The following is a 21,992-nucleotide window of genomic DNA, read 5'->3' on the forward strand; positions in this document are numbered from 1 at the left end:
AAACATCTGATTCAGAATGCAGACTGGGGGATCTCAGACCTCAGAGGTGTGAGGTTATAAATTAAGAGTGAGGCTCAAGAATTCTTATTTTAAGCTGATGTACAGAAGTGAATGTTCTACACGTACTTCACACAGCAGCCTATAAGAAGTTCTTCAAAACTAAGCATCTGCTAAAGGCTTGGGACGAGACTGATGTGGTCTTGTTCTCAGCACGGTTGGGTCTGCTCAAGCTGCTTGCCTCGGGAGACTCTGTTCCCTTCTCTCTTGCTCACATGGGTACTGAGGACAGTCAGACCCTGCATGATAATCTTGCTCCTGTACCCTCTTCCCCTATCTAGCCGTTGTGGATTGATCAAGAGGAGGGGATTCAACACCAGCATGGCTAATCATAAGTGTTCCCAGAAGTTTAAGCCTCTTGGTTGAGACTCTAAGACAGAAAACATGAGAGGGTTTTTTTTTTTTTTTTTTTTTTTTTTTTGAGTAAATGGGAAAGTTCTTGTCATTGGCAATAGCTAAGAGTGATGGGTACCCACAGAGGAATGCAGAGGCAGTATGAAAGGGTCCATATAATACTTGTGTTCTGGTTTCATTATTCCTGAGGCTCAGTTACATCTCTACCCTATGACTCAGTATGTGTAGCCATCAGCAATGGCTGTGTAACAAATTACTCCAGAGATTTCTTTTCGGTCATAGTATGGTTGATAATACTTAATAAGAATTATTGTATATTTCAAAATTGCTAAATGATTAGATCTTAAATGCTGTCAGATCTTGGAAGAGTGGGGGAGGAGTAGGTTAATAAAAATGACTATGAATAAGTCATATGAAACCCTTGTAATTTGTAAGCTAATCAAATGAATGCTATCAAAAAACATGATAGATCAGACATTATTAACTTCCTAACACAGTTTACAGACCACCTTATAATATGGCACGCCTTTCTTTACCTCCTCTCAGGTAAGCCTCCAGTACATACTCTTACTGCTATAATATTTTACCCAAGCACATGGGCACGCAGCCAGACTGAAGGCACAAGTCAACATAAATCCTTCCAGTTATTTCTGTCTGGTATTTTTGTTTGCAGCAGTGCAAGCACACATGGGAATTCTCATTTCTAACTGAACAAATAAACAAACCTTAATTAATCCGCAGAAATTACCCAGGGACACGATGCAGTTACTTTCAAACTCAAGACAAAAGAGTGCTTATCACAGATCACTTCTCGGATATCACAAGTCACAGAGCATTTTGGCTTTGATACGATACACGGCTGGGCTAACTACATCTAAGAAGCCGTACGCTCGGAGGTGATTCACAGATACTAATATTGTGTCATGAAGATAGAGGAGGAGAAATGGATTTACTTGAGCTAGCATCAAGATGAGGATATTTTCTCACAGCTCTATGGACATGATTGGTTTTCCCCTTCCCGGGTCACGGAGTGGCCATGAGGATCAAATGATCATAGGTGGTTGGAAGACTCTCTTCAAGTAAAGCTTTGGTGTCAGAAAAAACGCGAAATTGATTCCTGGCTTTGCTCCCTTTTAGATGTGTGACCATAGGAAGTTAGTTAACCTGCTAGTCAAAGAGAACTTTGTATTTTCATGTGGGTACAGCATCATTGCCCATGTCACAGGTTTCCTGCAAGAATAAAATAGGCCTTTGTATGTTGTACAGCTAGTTGGCCTTTGAACCACACCGGAAGATAAATACAGCTGGACTTCAAGGACACTCTGAAGAGAGGAGAAAGCAGGAAAGGAGAGTATTTGCTAATGTGCTGTGTTTCTCATCTGATCTCTGGGTTCTCACTGGGTACACAGAACCCCAGTGGAGACAGAGGCATGAGCCAAGGACAAAGTGACTTCAATAATATTAGAACCATATTAGTTCACCTTGCAATCACTTGATATGTGTGCATGGATGTCTTTTAATTTATTGGCTCTCCTGAAATGCTTCACGTGAAGTGTGGCCCTGAGTAGGGTTCTTAAGCAGTTGTATGAACAATTCTTAGAACAGTTATGAATATATGACTTCCTTACAGGCCACGCTCTTAAAAGATGCTCTAGTTACGAGGCATGAACTGGGATTCAAGTCCTCTTCAGGATGCATCTTTCCTCTATCATATATCCAATCAATAAAACCTCAGGTGGTTTTATTTTCAATAGATATTGAAATCAGGGAATTGGACCATACACTACTACCCATATCTAGATTGGTGAACCAGTGAATTTATTGGGGTTACTTACAGAAGCATGGGTGATTCAGCAGCATGTGTGTCATCAAAGAGCCCACCCCAGTGTCGGTGATTACTCATAAAAGTTGCATCGTGGGAGTTTCCTGCATCACTTGTAGGCGGCTGGCTGATAAGAAAGCTTCCTCTGTCCAGCAAATATTACTGCTTATATACTCTTGGTGAGGAGTCTTATGAGTCTTGTAAGTTTCAGGAGGTCCCTGATCCTTTTAAGTTTCACATGCTTCCTGAGTTGTACCCAGGCTCTCTCTAGAAGGGAATGCTTCATAACGTAATTGCATGGCATCGAGTGATTGATGTATCCCATGTTAATATTTTCTTACCAGCCTCCTGTTTTTGGGTCAAGATTCTAAGACAAAAATACATGCCATTCTTACTTCAATGTAATTTTGCAGGTGAGGCAGTGAGTCCTGTGTTCCCAGTGACAGCTCAAGTTGCTCTGGCTGAGTTATGAACACTACTGTGTGCAGTAGCATATGTAGACCTTCCTTGAAGGATGTTGTATCGGTCAGTCATGTCTTTGACAGAAACTGGAGAACAGTCAATCAATCATGGTTAAGTCTCAGATAAAGATGGGAACCTTGGGGTTCTGTTTGGCTGCCAGAAAGAAAACTCTCATTTGCTGGTTATTTTCATCTCACTAGGAGTAATTTTGGTAGGATAAAACGTGTCATCTCTGCAGAGGACATTTTTCTTCTTGTTCTGCCAAGGCAAAATAGTAAGAATCTAGTTAATCCAAGAAATACATGGAACTATTTAGGTGTTTGGAAATGAAGAATATAGTTTCCTTTGAAAATCAAGCTGGCAACGTTCATGCATTATAAATAGAATCAGCCATCTGAAGGAGAAATCAGTAAAGGTGCAAAGAATCCAGGGTTATAAATTAATAAGAAGAATCTCAATGGAAGGTGTTACATCTTATTCAGAGAAGGATTGTGAAAAGATACACACACACACACACACACACACACACACGTACATTCATATATACTCCACTTAGTTAGTTAGTGGATCTATTTTCAATAAGCTAAAATACCGTAGAGTCATCAAACTATTGATAAATGACATTTTAAGAGAATTTTTGCCAGAGACAATGGCTTTTGTTTTGGTAATTATTTGTGTTACATGCAATGATTAAGATTTTAATTATATTGAAAATAAATGAAGTCATGATTAGCATAAATCAGGACTGAAGTACAGTAAATTATAAAAATATATAGTATGTTTCTGAAAGAGTTCATAGAATTAAATGCAGTGGTCAGATATTTTTAATATGCAAAATTTATGTTTATATTTAGCTAGTCCCTGGGGACATGTGCACTTCTGATGCAGGATTTGTTTTAGGGAGTTGAGAATCTCAATGAAGAAGCAGACTGGGTATAATTTTGATAGATGCTCTGGAGTCGAATGAGCTTATTGATACCTTAGCCCATAGGTATCTTAGCATTGTACTTGATAATCAGAGAGAATGCATAAAAAAAGAGAGTTAATTATTCAAAATAAGACTAGCAGAATCATCACTCTAGAATTTCAACATGTCTCTTATAGTTGGAAAAACAGTGCAGTGGATAAAGCTAGGCATGAGAAGTCCTTAGATACACTTTCTAGAGCTATGAGGAAAGACCTTTTTAATCCATTAATGTAAACCAACATTAACTATTATGAAGAAAAGTATAAATATGCATTAAAAGTATTAAAAGTAAATATATGCATTAATAATAGTCTTCTCAATTTTGAGCCTTGACATTAAGATGTGTCACACTTTCTCAAGAAATGTAAAAGAAGTCACATAAATTTCATGATGTGTTTTATATCTTGCTTGAGATGCAAAAGCAAATTAAACACGTGTGTGTGTGTGTGTGTGTGTGTGTGTGTGTGTGTGTGTGTGTGTGGTGTATGAGCATGCACATGTGCAAGGGTACCCAGGGTGACCAGAAGAGGGCAGCAGATTCTGTGAATTTAGAGTTGTAGAGGGTTGTAAGCCAACTAATGTGGGTGCTGGGAACCAAACTTAGGCCATCTAGAACAGCTAGTACTCTTACCTGCTGAGCCATCTCTCTCTTTGCTCAATATAGTATATTGTTGAAGACAGGATTTATTTAATTATTTTGACCAAATGCAACTGATTGATTAAGCCAATGCCACATTTCTCTCAAGGACAAAACATTATAAACGGTATTGGTATTTACTCACTTTCCCTACTTGCCTAAGCAGCAAATTGGAGTGTCTTAGTCAGGGTTTCTATTCCTGCACAAACATCATGACCAAGAAGCAGTTGGGGAGGAAAGGGTTTATTCAGCTTACACTTCCATACTGCTGTTCATCACCAAGGAAGTCAGGACTGGAACTCAATCAGGTCAGGGAGCAGGAGTTGATGCAGAAGCCGTGGAGGGATGTTCTTTACTGGCTTGCTTCCCCTGGCTTGCTCAGCCTGCTCTCTTATAGAACCCAAGACTAGCAGCCCAGAGATGGCACAACCCACAAAGGGACCCCCCCCCTTGATCACTATTGAGAAAATGCCTTACAGCTGGATCTCATGGAGGCATTTCCCCAACTGAAGTTCCTTTCTCTGTGATAACTCCAGCTGTGTCAAGTTGACACAAAACTAGCCAGTACATGGAGGTTTGTAAATTTGGGTGTAACAGCCAATATTGATATTGATAATCAGCCTTCAGTTGATAGACTATTAAGACAACTTCCACTTGTATTTCTCTTGATTTTGCTTAGGTAACGTGGAAACTGTCTATTCTTGCTTAACCTAAGCCATTATCATTTTACACATTTTATTCCCTGGATAGTGAATTATTGACACATGCCTTTGATGAGTTTGCTGCAAATACCAGAATACCATAAAAACACTTTTCTACTGAACTCAAATCTGACCTTCAACTGTTCCCTAGTGTCACCCTTGAATCTGCCACTATCAATTGTTTATCATTTCTATATCAGATTAAACAGAGCTACAATTTCCACAAAGCACAAAATATCCTTGCATTTTTATTTAAGACATGTTCCCTTGAATATTTAATTATTTATCATATAATTGTGAGCAGATGGCAGCCTACAAATTACCCACTTATTTTCTGTGAGAGGCAGTATGATCTTGCAAATCTCCCCTGGGATGATCTATGCCTAGACCCCTTCCATTTTTCGGTTTTCTGAACGACTTCTTGCAGAATGCCAATGTGGTGCTTACATGTTGGAGGAGAACATCAAATAAACTGGAATAAGCCAAAGCAATTTGTAAAGAGATGCTAATTTGTAATCACTTTAGGGACTGCTGAGAATTCAACTTAAATTTAATAGCAAAGGCACTAGCAAAAAATGCTGTTATTTTCCCTGATGAAAGAATGAAATCTGAGCACTGTATCAGTAATACTTACAGGAAGGCTATAGAATTTTGCTAGAGGTCTTTTGAAAATTGATGAGTAGCCAGATAGACATTGAATTATACGTGTTTTATTTCCTCCTCAAAGTTTGAAATATAAAAACCAACCAACCAACCAACAAGTCCAAAACAAAAACTTCTGGTCAAGGCTGTTATTGATTTCATTTCTGATTGATTTCTATACTAGAGAAACTACCAATGGGCGATGGAGTGAAGTACATTTAAAATCCAGATAGCTTATGTTGGTTTATTGGCACCGATTGGCTGCAGCGGTTTTACAATGATAACTGGGAAAGCAGCATGGTTGAAATCAGTAACGGAGGAGCTAAAACCATCTAGTGAAAAAAAGACAGCATTTTCAACAAATGGTGCTGATTCAACTGGTGGCTAGCTTGTAGAAGAATGCAAATTGATCCATTCTTATCTCCCCGTACAAAGTTCAAGTCCAAGTGGATCAAGGACCTCCACATAAAACCAGATACACTGAAACTTATAGAGGAGAAAGTGGGGAAGAGCCTTGAAGATATGGGCACAGGTGAAAAATTCCTGAACAGAACACCAATGGCTTGTGCTGTAAGATCAAGAATCGACAAATGAAACTTCATAAAATGGCAAAGCTTCTGTAAGGCATGGGACATTCTGCCAATAAGATTAAAAAGGCAACTGATAGATTGGGAAAGATCTTTACCAATCCTAAATCCGATAGGGAGCTAATATCCATTATATATGAAGAACTCAAGAAGTTAGATTCCAGAGAAACAAATAACCCTAATAAAAATGGGGTAAAGAGCTAAACAAAGAACTCTCAACTGAGGAATATCGAATGGCTGAGAAGCACCTGAAAAAATGTCCAGTATCCTTAGTCATCAGGGAAATGCAAATCAAAACAACCCCAAGATTCCACCTCACGTAGTCAAAATGGCTAAGATCAAAATCTCAGGTGACAGCAGATCCTGGTGAGGATGTGGAGAAAGAGGAACACTCCTCCACTGCTGGTGGAATTGCAAGCTGGTACAACTGCTGTGGAAATCAGTTTGGCGATTCTTCAGAAGATTGGACATAGTACTACCAGGGAACCTAGCATTACTACTCCTGAGCATATACCCAGAAGATGTAATAAGATGTAATACCTCCAACATGTAATAAGGACACACGCTCCACTATGTTCATAGCAGCCTTATTTATAATAGCCAGAAGCTGGAAAGAACCCAGATGTCCCTCAATAGAGGAATGGATACAGAAACTGTGGTACATTTACACAATGGAGTACTACTCAGCCACAAAAAACAATGAATTTATGAACTTCTTAGGCAAATGGATAGATCTGGAAGATTCCTGAGTGAGATAACCCAATCATAAAAGAACATACATGATATGCACTCATGATAAGTGGATATTAACCCAGAAACTTAGACTACCCACGATACAATTCTCAAACCACATGAAACTCAAGAAAAAGGAAGAACAAAGTGGATACTTCAGTTCTTCCTAGAAGGGGAGCAAAATACCCATGGAAGGAGTTACAGAGACAAAGTGTGGAGCAGAGACTGAAGGAATGACCATTCAGAGACTGCCCCACCAAGGATCCATCCCATATACAATCACCAAACCCAGACACTATTGTGGATGCCAACAAGTATTTGCTGGCAGGAGCCTGATATAGCTGTCCCCTGAGAGGTTCTGCCAGTACCTGACAAATACAGAAGTGGATGCTCACAGCCATCCATTGGATGGAGCATGGGGTCCCCAATGAAGGAGCTAGAGAAAGGACCCAAGGCGCTGAAAGGGTTTATAGCACCATAGGAGGAGCAACAATATGAACTAACCAGTACCCCCAGAGCTCCCTGGGACTAAACCACCAACCAAAGAGTACATATGGTGGGACTCATGGCTCCAGCTACATATGCAGCAGAGGATGGCCTATTTGGTCATCAATGGGAGGAGAGGCCCTTGTTCATGTGAAGGCTCTATGCCCCAGTGTAGGGGAATGCCAGGGCCAGGAAGTGGAGTTATTACAGATGAAGCAGTTGGAAGATATTACAGATAAAGAACCCTTCTGAATATAATGCTATGTTTCTATGATCAAATATTGGAAGTAGGGGCTGGGGTATGGAGGTTGGAATATGATCAACGCTTCATTGTGCATTCTTTAAACAATCTGCGCCAAACAATGGCACTCAGGGGAGTGGGTGGGTTGGTGAGCAGGGAGAGGGGATAAGGGGAGGGGGACTTTGGAGGGAGACCGGGAAAGGGGATAACATTTGAAATGTATATAAAGAAAATATTTGAGAAAATAAAATTAAAAGAAAAAAAAAAAAGGAATCAGTAACAGCAAACGTGCCTGGTCAGCCTCCATAAAAAGAAGAATGATAAGTCCCCAAACCATGGATTAGCAAGATCAATGTTTGTAATGCAATCTAGATGTGGGTGCAAATATAAGAATCATTACATTTTGTTTTCCAAATTTTTACTTAGCTCTGGTACATTGTATCTAATGTAATGCTTTGTATTAGGATGAGCTAGTGAGAAGTCTCCTTTACATTTAAGAAAATGTAACACGCCAGATTTAGGTCTGTTCCTGTGTGTTAATTATCCAGCTTCCTTATGTTTCTGGAGAGAGTCATAGTAAGCAATGGCAGACTTTAAAGAGTACTGTTTAATTCAGTAACTCATCTAAAAACAAATTGAAAGCTTATTTCACCATTGAAAAACTTTCCTGTATACAATAGAGAAAATTACACGAAATTTTATTTAATTATGTTATTTCCCGGGTTGGGGAGGGGGATAAACTCTTGATATTGTGTTTCACTGATGCTTTGAATACCAGACTTTCATTATAAGCTATTGACTTAGCTGTGGCAACATTGATTTCCCCACCTTTCTGTCTCTGCTAATATCATCATCTCAGACCCTGACTTCTGCTGAAGCAGGAGTTGTATTTAAGTGACTACTGCAAGAGATGACAGTGAGGAGGATGCATTAGAGACAGAGGTAGAAACCACTGCTAAATAATTTGGGAGCTAAGTTGGAGGCAAGGGCTAATCTCTGTTTCAGTGCCAGAATAGAATCTTACAGTATTATATAGGTGCACACACACAAAAAAACATGCTTATACAAATATAAACCTGACGATTTTGCTCTCTGTAAAATGACAAGACTTAAGCTGCCAGCTGTCACAGCAAGAGCTTTCATTATGGTTATTCTATTAATTTTACATGATGTACAACACCAAGTTCATCTGTGTACTGTTAAGTATTTTTGTAATTAAAACTCCATCACAGTCGTCAGAATAAATGAATAGAGCTCATCTTTTGTTTTTAATCTTGTTGTTTTTTTTTATTGTTGTTCATTATACATTCATTAAAATACAACTTCATAACCCACACTGAACACAGCTCAGCCCAGTTTGTGGTCCCCAATTTACCCTCGATGAAGCCGAATTCAAATATAAATGATAAGCAAAGTGAATCATAACAAAACGACCCCTGGGGTGTCTGATACTTCACAAAGGCTTTTGGATTAGAGCAGACACTATGCCCCATATTTATTCTCTATTTCCTGGTAGAGGTCTCCTGATTTTAATTAGAAATTGGAGGAGGAAGCTGGGAAATCGCCTTCTAAGCAAATGGAGGGCCCATAATGAAAATGGGTGGGAAAAAGGGCAGAATAACTAAAACTTCCAGCCTCCTGGGGGACTGATGTGCTGGGAAATTATAACAGGCAAGGAGATCTGAGTCTACTGCCAAGCTTGCTTGGCTGAGCTCACCTCTATCATTAGAGCATTTTGAAACACCATTGTTAAAATATAGTGAACCTTGCTCAATAAGCCTTGCCACCCCCCCCCCTTAATTAGATTTATGCTTTCAAAGCGTATTCTTTGAAAAGTAGCTTGTGTTTTACTCCTGGAATCTACTCTGGATGATGTAATTATCACAAAACCATTTAGCCTTTTCTTCTTATACTCAGTATTGTAGAAAACAGGTATATAAACAATTTCGATGTCATTTCTGAAGAGTCATAGTCCAGAGAAGAGGAATCCAGCCTAAGCCCCAATGCCTTTATTGTCTGCATTCGCTAGACAGGCTTGGCAAGGGTCTCCTTAGTCCCATAGTCCTGCCCCATCTTATACTTTCTTACTTTTCAAGAATATATTTTAATTGTCTTTTGCCTTCAAAAAACCAAACCAAACCAAGAAGAAACAACAAACAAACAAAAACCAGTCTTTCCAACTCCCCAGAGTAAAACTGCTCTGTGTTCAGTTATTTCCTATCTCAATCAACAAATTGACAGATGAAACCCTGCCATGTCTCCATAACTATCCAATTAATACCTCTGTAAGTCACATTACTAGGAAAAAGTCTGTATAATTTCGTTTTCCTTTTTAAAAAAATACAATAGCTATGTTTATCATCCTACCATGTGACCACAGGGAATGTCACAGCAATCTTTGTTTCCAAGGTGGGGGCATGTTGCTTTCTAGACCTAAAACTTCTTTGAATGTCCTATTCCACCTTTATGTCCTCAGGCTTCCTGATAACCACAGGCTAAGCTTTGTCAGTTTCATTTGTTAGCTTCTGCTGTCCACCTGAATACTCTCCTTAGATAATCTTGTTCTACTTCCACACAGTGTAGATATCTGGGGAGCTGTCTAGGTGATGTTACTTAGCTCTTACAGAATGGCTGAGGAACTCCAAGTTGGGGCACCTGATTTTCATGATGGGTGACAAGCATAGCTACGTCTTGTCATTGTCTTTATTACACTGGAAAATTAATTAAGTTTGTTCTTTGCTTAGAAGGAGGACATTGCTTCCAGTTTTTTTTTTTTTTTCCCGTCTGCTTACTCTACAAATACCCCAGGGAAGAGTCAGAAGTGAAAGAATGGTGCCTCGCAGAATGTGAAGCAAAGGAAGAAACCTACAGGGAAATTTCCTCAACACTATCATTGTTAGAAAAGTGTGCTGTCTCCTCTGCTGGATGCTCCCTATTCCCCAGGAATAACTCATTCTTCCTCCATGTTCGCCATTCCACCTCCCATCTTCTTGCTCTTACATTCCAGAATCCAGATAAGAACTAAGAGAGTCGGTGTGTGATAGGTGTGGATTTTTTTGTAGTAAGAAGGGTTATGAGTGCTGCGATTGGGATGATTTCTTTTGAGGATATGATGAAAACCTCCTTATTCAAAAGGAACGTGCAGGGAGACATGAGGCTTATTAAGAAAATAAACATTTGATGTGTGCACCATATCAAAAAGCAGAGAGGCTGTTAGCTCAGTGCTACTTTTCAAAAAGAAATATGTTTTCCTCTCCAGAGTGTAATATTAAACACTACATTTAACCCCTAAGGCATTGAGACTTCTGGATAGAGACATACTATTCCCTCGGTTCAAATTTATTCTGCTTAAAATGGATATAGAGCACAAGTTCTTCTTCTTTTAAAAATTCCTCTTTAGAACTGTCAGAAAATTCTTCAAGAGTCTAAGAAACCATGTCCCCAGGGGGTAGAGCAACACCTATATATAGATGCGTTTTTGGTCCATGCTTGTAATTTGCTTTGGTATCCATGGGGATGACAGGTGTTAAGGCGATGCAAGCTGATATGACACAGAGCTCAGCTATATGATTTTTGCATTAATCACTTGGCACCAAAAGAGTTTGATCTTATCTGAAGTGTGGATAAGTTTGTTAAAGGAGTGTTATGTACTTATTCTGACTTTAGATGGTGTCAAATTGTATCTTGGGAGAAAAGGAGTTTAGATTATAACTGAAATATTTATTTCATGGCTGTTAGCAGTCACAGTTAGGTAAAGGGTAAGATTGTGGGAGAGAGTCAAAGAACAATAGCATCCAACATGTCCAGGTAAGAAGAAGAAAGAACAAACCAGAGTTGGTATATTGCAGTGGTCAAAGACTAGAGCCTGGGAAAAGGAATTGGCTAATGTTATGCTCTATTTACTGGCTAAAAAATTTTACAGAAATTCCAGAGTTATGGATACATGTTTGTCTATGCATATATTAATGTGCATATATGTCACACATATATTTATATATATGTATGACTTATGATGACTAAAAGAATTAACTGCTTAACCCAGTATTAACATAGTAAATGATGAATAATTTCTGTAATGCATACACATTTAAGATTTGCCCCAAAGATCACTATCTGTTTAATCTAATGGCTTACTATCAGTTGATAAAAATGTTTTTCTTTAATAAATTCTGGCTAAAACTCTCAGTGCTATTTCTTCTAGGATTCTCCAGAAGTCTGATTTTTGTTCCATCCTGCTCTCTGGCTATGTTTAAATAAAATTCTGCATCAAATAAATTTCAGGCACTGCACTGCTTAAGGTATGTCCTCTGTCCGTGGCAGGCATAGTGGGAGTTACAAATTTCCACTGGTTTTGCAGCCTTCCCTTTTTACCCAGAGCAGACTCACTCACTGACTCTTCTCTGCACACAGTGGTGCTCACATTGCTCTTCTGGTTTCCTCACAGGCTTGTGCAGACTGTGCCTCATGCCCCACTTCAAGACTACTGAGGGATAAAGGACCTTCCATGTTCATGCATGCATCCTTTTGCCTGCTGGTTGCTTCTCTCTTTAATGACTGGCTGTACACCATCTTCCTTTGGAACCACTCTACTGAGCTCCTCCATGGGGATAGGAATTGGCCAGTGTGAACGCCTCTTAGAGTTCTTGACATTGAACCTTCGGGAGCTCACCTGACACTCAGGTCTCAGTTTTCACACCTGACTGCACTGCTTGCTCCTGGGAACCACAGCTCTGAAAGTCATGCTGGGAATCAAATTAGATCTAAGTCCAGCAAGGAGAAGGAATGGTGACAGGCTTTTATTGCAACGATACCAATCATATTGGCAAAGGAACAAAACTACATCCGGAGAGAAAAACATCCTATGAAGAGTCATAATTATTGTTTCAAAGCAGCTACTGGCATGCACACACAGGAGACCCTACTCTTCAGATGCAGTTGCACTTCTTTAGTGGGAGCTAATCCAGAAAGGTTACTTTAACCCTCCAACTATGCAAGAGGCTGTTAAAATGCAAGAGGGGAGGTTTTTTTTTTTTTAAGATTTATTTTTTTATGTATATGAGTGTTTTCCCTCCATGCATGTAACTGAACCATGTATTTGTCTGATACCTGTGAAAAGATCAGAAATGGAGTTATAGATGGTTGTGAGCTGCCAAGTGGGAATTGGGAATTGAATGCAACTCCTCTGTAAGAACAGCAGGTGCTCTTAACCACTGAGCAGTCTCTCCAGATCCCGATGTAGAAGTTTAAAAGAACAGTAAGTGAGCACAACTTTTATAATCACATCAAATTCACCTTGACAAGACTCAGCAATACAGGATATGTACAACCTAGACTAAGAAAAACACCAAGGAAGAGAAGACAGACTCTCAGCATCTGGGAAGGATGGGGAGGGAAGGGGAGGAAGAAGTGTGTGGGAGGAAAGAGAGAGAGAGACAGAGAGGAAGAGAGAGGGAGAGAATCCTGAAAGAGAAACATCGAGAGGGGCAGGAGATGAAGTCACAATATTAAATATTTCATTAAAGATTCACCATCTAAAAGTATGTTGCTCATGTATGTGTGCCATGTTCACAGATGCCAGATATAAGAGCGGAAGTAGATTTCATATTAAATGTAACCAGAGAAGAGAAGGTACAGGATAAAGGAAGGGTTAGCGGGAGCTGTGGAGCGTCTGAGTTTAAACCAATCATCATGATTATGTATGTGTGCTGTTATTTCTAGTCTTCCCAGAAAACATGCAGGGAAATTCTTGTACAGTGCTTCTGCCGACGGTGACTGTCTTCTGTATGTGTCTCCTCCCTTCTCTTTACTTTTTAATTGTGTTTACACAAAGTAGGCTCTAATTTCTGCCCAGGGCAGTACAATTTTCTGCCTTATCTATGTTGTGAAAAATATAACCTAGTGAGGTTGTGGGAGGATGTTGAGCTAACCTTCAAAAGGCTGTCAACATATTCCCTTCATAAACTAGTTGGCCACCTGCCTAACACAAAAGCCACCAGGGAAAGGAGCCCAGTGGGACATTCGGTCCTGCTATGCTGTGATGCTCCTGTTGGGAGAGAGTGAAATGTACAGGTCAAAAATGTAGGACTAGTCAGTGTGATGTGTTTAATTTTAGGGTTCAGATTTCTGTAGATTGAAGAAGTAAGGCAGGCATTCACTTTGCCATGTCATGCCTTGGAATGATTCTTGCTTTCCATATAGTCATCTGGTTCTCAAATATTACAGGGGTAGCGGATGAGAAAAAAATGGATACTCGATTTTATGACTCCAGGCAACTTGTCCTGAAGGAGTAAGTCTCAGAAGGAAATTGAAAACCAGTTTGACCTGAGTCTCAAATTGTATATTCTACTTTGAAACCTGCTCTGGATATAAAGAACTGTTGGGACAGAATAAAAAATGGCAAGGTCCAGAAATCACTGTTGATTTCCTACCCTATAAAGCCAGTCAGAATGAAGATGAAAACAAATAAAGAAAAAATATATCCACCCGAGGCATTCGTAACCTATAATTTTGAGACTGCCCTGAAGGAAGCTGTCTGGGTCTGTAAGGGCTACTTGCTGTCTCTTCTGATAATGCCACATTGTTATTGAAACTAAGGCAGAAAATTTGAAAACATAAAAAAAAACCCACAGAAAAGAAAATTAATAACCCCACTGTATTAATTTGCAGGTGTGGTGAGTCATCCAAAACAGAATAAATTCAGAGAATATAAAATCAATTTCCCTTTAGCATAAGAACTCTAAGGGCATTTCAGATAGTGTCAGTGGTTTTGTTATGTTCACGGGGACTTCAGAATTCATTTTAGCCATCACCTTTCTAGCCATCCAGAAGAGAAGAAAGAAATTGCGAAACCACCATGGCCCAATATCCTTCCCACTGTCTTCTCTTGGCAAAGCCCATCCAGACACAGAGAAATAGATCCCAGATGATCTATTCATCTACTAATGTTGGCAAAGGGCAGTATCTTAACCTATTCAAGTGACTATAAGAAAACACCTTAGACTGGGTTATTTATAAATAACAGAAGTTAGTGCTTGTAATTTAAGGATCTAGGAAGTCCATGGATAGGACATAAGCTCGAGGGAAAACTTATCATTTTGTTAAACAAACATAGGCAATAAAATCTCCTAATGACATACTGCGGTACCCATAGATGAGTGCTGTGCTCAAAGCTCATCAAAGAAGCTTCTTTCTGCAGTAGATGGGAAATCACACAGAAACCCACAACTGGACACTGTGCAGAGAGTGGGTGACCTCAAAGCTCTCAGTCTTATGTGGGATGGTGTCATCAAACCCTTTTATCAAGGTTCAGGGGTTTGGTCAACTTGAAACAAACTCCATGTTCCCCCCCGCCCCCCCATGGACTTGTTTTATCTTGTCATTTTTTTGTCCAAATGGTCTTTTGATTGTTAGTTTTGATTTTATTAGTGTCTGTGTGTGTGTGTGTGTGTGTGTGTGTGTGTGTGCGTGCGCGCGCGCGCGCGTGTGTTTTGAGAGAGAGAGAGGGAAATCATAAGGGTATAGGGAGGTGGGAAATATAGAACAGAAGTTGTATTTTATATATGAAAAATGTTTTTAAAAAGTTTAAAAATCAAGGTGTGAGCATCAGGCCTCTGGTTCTACGACTTTCTTGTGACACTTCACATGGTGAAAGGGCCAGGTGAGTCCCCTAATTTTCTTTCTATAAAGGGAACAGGCAGGTCCCTTTGTATTTCATCCTCTATTTATGAGAAAAAAGATCTTATAATTTAACTATACCTCAAAGTCCTCCCCCACCATAATGCTATCTCAGAAGTGTTGTTTCAACCTAAGACTTTTGGAGTTACACCAAATATTAGACCATAACGAACTGAATGGATCTCAAAGGGGAATTGTGTCTACATATAGGTTACTACTTTATTTTAGACTTAGATTCATAAATAATCTTTTAATTTTATGTGTGTGTGCGTGTGTGTGTGTGTGTGTGTGTGTGTGTGTGTGTCCATGGAGACTGAAAGAGGATTTTTAGATCTCCTTGGAGCTGGAGTTGTAGGCTGTTGTGAGATGGGTCCTGGAAACCAAACTCAGTACTGTGGAAGAGAAATAGATGCTCTCGACCACGGAAGTCTTACCAGCCTCCCCCTCCACCCCCCATTAAATCTTACCATGAACGTCTACAGCTAAACACTTAAAAGACAGAATTAGAACAGCATAACTACTATCTCACAACAGGCTGTTTGTACCAACCAAGTATATTGGCAGTTTTACTCCATATCTTTAAATAGTCTGCTTTTATGTCTTAAATACAGCAAGGCACACCTGATCATCCTGATGTCACATACTTTATCCAGACAATCCATTATAGTCGTTGTTAGTCGTTTGTTAGTGTAAAAGTGAGATGGGCTACTTCACACGACAATCTATACACACCAAAACTTTTAGAAGGTCAGTTGATAAGAAGTTTCTAACGAATACTCCAAATATATCTTAGAAAGGTACTATGCCTTCACTGTCCTATCTACATGTATGAAGGTAAGTGAGCGAGGTCATAGAAGCATCACCTGCCCTTGATCACTCTGGTAACAATTCTGTTACTCTTGAAATGGACCAGATTAAGGTGGTTCTTGCTGTAGACAGGTCATTTCCAAGTTGCTTTCCTCCTCAGCCACTTCCGTGGGAAGAACATACTCCATCAACGGTGAGGCTGGGCTTACCCTGTGAACAGGGCTTGACAGCAGGCTTCCATGTCCCTCAGACAGTGGTGTGAAAAGTCTTATTCTGCGTAGTGTTTGTTTACCCCAACAAGGGGCAAATCTATGTCCAATCACCTGTTTAGGGCCCTAACCCCAGTCCAGACCGCACCAGCCCCATTTGTGTGAACTTAGCACCTTACTCCTGTATGCCCCTGAAATTTAGTGGATGTTGATTATACAAAAACACTTCAGTGATAACTGATAGCTAATAACTAGAAACCCAGCCAGGTATTGAACATGCAGAGCACCCAGGGCAAGCCAACCCTTCCCTGCTTTTTGGAGGATTCTTCTGATCTTTCTGGGCAAGTGACTGCCTCTAAAGTTCCAGGTGCCAGCAGACAAAGGAGCTGACCTTATTAAACTTTTCACCTTGCTCCTGCCATTTTGGTCTCACGTGATTTTCCAATCTTACTTTCTCTTTGTTATAGACCTCAGTCCCAGCCCGGTGCAAGAGGCTAATGGACTGTAGAACAGCTTTTGGCTTTGAAAATGTCAGCCTGTAATGAGAAATGGAACATAGTTATTAACAGAGCCAGACACAGTTGCCCACAGGGTACCATCCTTTTACCCCATTCCGCACACATGCAGGGCAAAGAGATTATCAACAGAGCCTAAATAGAAAATACAAATGCAATGGAGAAGCTTCGGTGGTTTCTTAAATGCTTGCTAAAAACACAAATTTACTAAAAGTTAAAGCAACAAAGAGGACCATGTATGTCTTTAACTCCCCTGGACTCAATTCCAAACACTCTCCCTAATTTAGGGACTTCTCATGACCTTGTTTTAGGGGCAAAAATTGGCATTTTAAAACATTTTACTATAGCATAGAATAAACATTGCTGTATTCTTGTTGTCTAAGATGTTGGAGTTTGTAATGGTGTCTTTGTTCCTGTGTACTGTTTGGTTACACTCACCTCCCATTACCTTTTTCCTGTTTTACATTTCCTGTTCTTTTCCAAAGAATCATCCCTCCCCCTTGTACATTCATGTGATATGACTGGGTATGTATGTGTGCATATGTGTGCATGTGTGTGTGTGTGTGTGTGTGTGTGTGAGTGTGTGTGTGTGCACGCGTGTGTGTGTGTGTGAGTGTGTGCATGTGTGTGTGCATGTGTGTGAGTGTGTGTGCGTGTGTGTGTGAGTGTGTGCATGCTTGTGTGAGTGTGCGTGTGCGTGTGTGTGCGTGTGTGTGTGCATGTGTGCATGTGCGTGTGTGTGTGTGTTTTTGTATGCAGTTCAGAGTCCTCAGATGAGAGAGAAAAGGTCCAGTGGTTGCCATTTTCTTCTGGTTTATTTTGCTCACTGTGATCTGTGCTTCTGAGCTCATCCTTGTAGCAGAAGCTGAGGCTTAAGTTTTAAGCCTCACCAGGATCTCAGGTTCTTAGGTGCAGTGAGTCTCACTGTGAATTAGAGAGCTCCCATTTTGTCTCCTCTCATCGGTGCCAGACTATGGTCTCAGGGCCCCATTTCATCATCTCATGTGGTTCTGGGGCCAGCCTCAGCACCAGACAGTTCTAGCTAGCAGTCACTAAGTGCTCTCTGTGGAGACCTTTAAAACAATCCCATTCCCACTGTTCTTTGCTAGAGCTGATGGTGTTTGCCTTTCCCATGTCCCACTCCACGATGCTAAGGATGACGTTTTTTGCCTGCTGAAGGCTATCTTGCTCATCTGAGGGCTGTAACTATTCCTGCTAGTCAATGTACGCCAGCACTCCAACCTGAGTGGGGAAATTCATCCTTTACCTCTACTCTAGCAACTTTACGGTTCCTTATGCTTCAGAGGTCCGACTCACTACGCTCTGCCTGACACAGTGTCCACCTGCTCCTTGTAGGTGTTTGCATCATAACACAGGGAATATCAACCTAAGCGAGCTTAACAACCCCCAGGCTTTATTTACTAAGATTCCTGACCACCGGCTTTAGAGATTCCACAATTCCACTGTTACTAAGGTGAGTGTACTGGGCCTTCTGCTTCCTTTGGAGGGTCCTATTCACACAGAGAAGATGTAGAGTGGACATTAGGGGACAAGGAACAAACATAAAATCACAAGTCTTAGTTGAGCTATTGAGTGCAGATCTGTGATCTGAGGCAACACGGTCCCGTGAACAGGTACTAGTGAAACTGCAAAACAAGTGCGTTCTTGAGAAAATTTCCAGATTCAGAAACATCACTACACCTGTAACGATATAAAATCATATAAGAAAGAATGTAATTAAGTGCTAAGGGTTTAGAAAAGTCTATAAAAAGGTATGTTTTTTTTTTTTCTTTCTGATTCTCTGGTGCTGTGTCTGCTTTCCTGTATTATGAAGAAACAAATCAAAACAAATCAACACAGCCGGGCGTGGTGGCACACGCCTTTAATCCCAGCACTTGGGAGGCAGAGACAGGCGGATTTCTGAGTTCGAGGCCAGCTTGGTCTACAGAGTGAGTTCCAGGACAGCCAGGGCTAAACAGAGAAACACTGTCTTGAAAAAACAAAACAAAACAAAACAAAACAAAAAAACAAACAAACAAAAAACAACAACAAAAAAAACCCAACAACACTGTGGACAAAGTGGAAGCCGTGATAGCCCTAGTCCATGTCCCCAAGCGTCTGCCCTTTTCTTCATCAGGGTTAATTTTGCTACCTTTCCCTCGTTCCTACTTTCCTTACCCCTCCTCTCCCTCCTTTCTTTACCTTAAAAAAAAAAAAGCATAACAAATGCAGAGCAACTAAATAGAAAAGTGGGCAGGCTGCTTCCCTTATTTTAGAGCTTGACAAGATGTGTTAGCTTTTACATTTTGGGCTCTGTGGGATGTCAGGCGCTCAGAGCAGGGGTGGCATCTATCTTTATGGAGCTAGCTGCACAGGCATTCTATTGGAATGAAATCATCCTTTGTTTCTAATATTCAAAAAAAATTATTTAGAGTTTGTCAAGGCCTTCAAAATCCCCCTAAGAAGGCAATGGTCCTCTAGTTTCCTCTGGCAAATCTGGGCAGCTCACTACAGAGTAAGATGCTGTGGACTGCAGAGGGACCCTGGTGTGTGAGCTGGTGCATTCAGGCTTCTCGACGTGCCTGTCATTCAAGAGCTCATCACAGCCTTTCCCCAGGCTCTCCAGGGATGCAACAGTGGGAGAGCATGTGTCCCACTGTCCCATGCCACGTGTCATCACTATCAGAGGGGTCTGACATGGCCATTTTTGTGAACCAGTAGCAACCTTGCTTCCCAGTGGAATCATGTGGAGTGGCATTTAAAAAAAGTACCGAGACCCAGCCCAAGATTTTGATTTAATGGCAGAATGGCGCAGACTGGATATTGATCTTTAAAGATTTCCTGTATGGTTCTCATGGAAGCTAAGATTGAGTGATGTATGGAGGAGGAGGAGGAGGAGGAGGAGGAGGAGGAGGCTTAGGAGGCTTGAGACTGTTGTGGGAGTTAAAATGCAGGTAAGTTTAAAATAGGAGTACTTTAAAAAGGTTCACGTGCCAGATCCACACATTCAAGAAGTTTCTCACTCTGGAATTGTCATCAGGACCCACTTCTGTCCTCTTGGACCGCTACATGGGTCCAAACTATGCCTTAGGTTAGAGACAAGCTTTGACCACTGTGAAGAGACAGGGTTGAAATTTCTCCACATTATTATTTTGTCTCTAGCACTAAGAATGACTATGAAATGATGAGTCTGTTTTTTCTACTCAATTCTCCACCCAGCTCCATCCCATAAACAACCACTAACCCAGACACTATTGCAGATGCCAACAAGATTTTGCTGACAGGACCCTGATATAGCTGTCTCTTGTGAGGCTCTGCCAGTGCCTGCCAAATACAGAAGTGGATGCTCACAGTCATCCATTGTATGGAGCACAGGGTCCCCAATGGAGGAGCTAGAGAAAATACCCAAGGAGCTGAAGGGGTCTGCAGCCCTATAGGAGGAACAATAATAGGAACTAACCAATAACCCCAGAGCTCCCTGGGACTAAACCACCAATCAAAGAAAACACATGATGGGACTCACGTCTCTAGCTGCATATGTAGCAGAGGGTGGCCTAGTTGGCCATCAGTGGGAGGAGAGGCCCTTGGCCTTGAGAAGATTCTCTGCCCCAGGATAGGGGAATGCCAGGGCCAGGAAGTGGGAGTGGGTGGGGGGGAGCAGGGGAAGGGGGGAGGGGATAGGGGGTTTTCAGAGAGAAAACTAGGAAAGGGGATAGCATTTGAAATGCAAATGAAGAAAATATCTAATTAAAAAATATATTTAAAAAAATGCAAGTCAGGAGCTGTCATCTTGTGTCCCCGTGTGTGTGTGTGTGTGTGTGTGTGTGTGTGTGTGTGCCTTATCTCTGGTGGTCTGCCCGAGACACCCTAATCTTGAACCCTAGTCCCCCACATGGCCCACTACTTGGGCAAGATGAAAGGAATGTTCATGAATCAGGAAAAAAATCTCCAAACTTCAGGCACAAGTGCTCATTGATGGAAAAGGAGACGCTCGTAGAAAGAAGGTGGTTCACAAAACAGACACAGCAGACGAAAAAACAAAACAAAACTGTAGTTCTTCTTAAAGAAGTTAGGGGTATTGAAGAGGTGAACATGCTTACAAACCAAGGAACAGTGGTCCATTTCAACAACCCTAAAGTTCAGGCGTCTCTGGCAGCTTACACCTTCACCATTACAGCCCACGCTGAGACAAAGCGGCTGACAGCAATGCTTCCCAGCAGCCTAAACCAGCTGGGTGCAGACAGCCGGACTAGTCTAAGGAGCCAGGCTGAAGCTCTGCCCAAACAATCCGTGGACGGAAAAGCACCACTTGCTCCTGGAGAGGATGGTGATGGTGATGGAGTTCCAGATCTGGCGGAGAATTTTGATGACGCTTTTAAGAACAAGGCAAATGGTACTGAGGCACCTTCCGAAGAGGGTGACACTTGCAGAAGTTATAGGAGCTGCTGGTTTATATGACTGCCTTTTAATCTTTTTGTTTATGAATCTGATAAGATCTAGATCTTTAATATTTTTAATTCCAAGGCCCTGGACACTGTCGCTCTTTTTGGTTTTTGCTTTTACCTAATTCGTTCTTTGTGGCAAATTAGGCTGAAGAAGCCTAGGAATAAAGTTTGGAAAAGGTTAATAAAATTCTTTGCCTAGCTAAAAAAAAAAAAAAAAAGCAAGTCAGGTTACATTGCCCCCTGCAGTCAGCACTTCAGTCATTTCCCATGAGAGCACAGGGCAAATTCATTTTCTTTTAGGTACCAGAGGCCTGATCCAGAGTCTTGTGCATGCTAGGCAAGTCATATACCACAAGATATGATTCCAGCTCCTTATATTTTACATTCTGAAAAAATTTTATTTTTATTTTTATTTTATTATGTCATCCTTGTGGTTCTAGAACTTGCTATGTAGTCTATACTGGCTCCAAACTTATAGAGATCCATCTGCCATGGCTACCGGAGTGCTGCAATTAAAGGTGGGAGCTACCATGCCTGGCTAAATTTTAAACTCAGTATCTTTGGTTTCCATGTCTATCCAGTGAGATGGTATCGTCCCCTCAAGCTGACTTCATTCTATGCTGCTCTCTGTTGCAAAGCACGAAAGCATGTGGG

The 21,992-nt window shown here is 40.9% G+C and overlaps 1 pseudogene; it reads left to right on the forward strand.

Annotated features, from left to right (window-relative positions):
- The first annotated feature begins 20,821 nt into the window (after positions 1-20,821).
- Positions 20,822-21,351, forward strand: LOC110328341 (annotated as a pseudogene).
- The last annotated feature ends 641 nt before the right edge of the window (positions 21,352-21,992 follow it).

Source organism: Mus pahari, chromosome 10 (assembly GCF_900095145.1).
Source record: "Mus pahari chromosome 10, PAHARI_EIJ_v1.1, whole genome shotgun sequence".
In the NCBI taxonomy this organism is placed as follows: Eukaryota; Metazoa; Chordata; class Mammalia; order Rodentia; family Muridae; genus Mus; species Mus pahari.